Genomic DNA, 937 nt, shown 5'->3' on the forward strand with positions numbered 1-937 from the left:
TTTATGGCGTCTATGATTTCGTAACGGCGACCATCACGACCTTCCGTGAAAATATTTATTACTAAACGAAACTAGAAGCAAAATGTGATCAAAAGTTATATGAGAAGATGCGCAAGAATATTCTTTTTATAATGAATGCATAAAAGTCAAAAATTAATTGCATGAAAAATAGTTATTAATGAGAAACCACTGAGATATCCGGCAACATTTCAAACACGTCATGGAATAATTGTTAATAATAAAATAATTAAAAAGAAATTGTTATCGAAAGTTATATGAGAAAGTTCGCCAAGGTTCTGCCTTTACGATGAGGTTATAAAAGTTCATAAATTAATCGCAGAAATTGAGTAATTTGTTAAATTTCCATGGCCGAATTAATTTATTAGAAACCTCAGGTTCCGTAAGACGAGCACAGATGGCGCCAGGAGAACGCTTAAACCACATAACGTGATGGCGGACCAAAGAAAAGAATAAAACGACATAAGTAACTAATGCACGTTCTCTTTCCTTGTTTTTATTCACTTAAGAACTCCATAAAGTTTTCTATATTCTTTAATAAATTCAGCCCACGGAATGATTTTAATTGGACAGTCAGCATTCGCTTCTTTACCTGGCAGACGAGAAATCAGCAATGATACGTATGTCAATACAATGGTAAAAGCTCCTGTATTAATCGCAGAAATTGACTAATTTGTTAATTTTTCTCCAAGAGAACAGGAGAGTGCATAGAAAATGGGAAATGAATTGCAAGAAAACGCAGGAAGCATTGTTGTGTCCATGGAGGTGTGCCTGCATCCAGCAAAAGAATGTAAGTTTTCCTACTAACCTAACCTTAAATTGTAATTAAATAGTGTAACATATAAGCCATTGTTTTTCTATCTTTTATTAGTGATAGCAGAGCCTAGTTGTAAAATGACAATATACTGTTGAAGTGGAT

The sequence above is a fragment of the Eufriesea mexicana genome, unplaced genomic scaffold (assembly GCF_001483705.2).
Source record: "Eufriesea mexicana isolate 0111107269 unplaced genomic scaffold, ASM148370v2 scaffold35432, whole genome shotgun sequence".
In the NCBI taxonomy this organism is placed as follows: domain Eukaryota; kingdom Metazoa; phylum Arthropoda; class Insecta; order Hymenoptera; family Apidae; genus Eufriesea; species Eufriesea mexicana.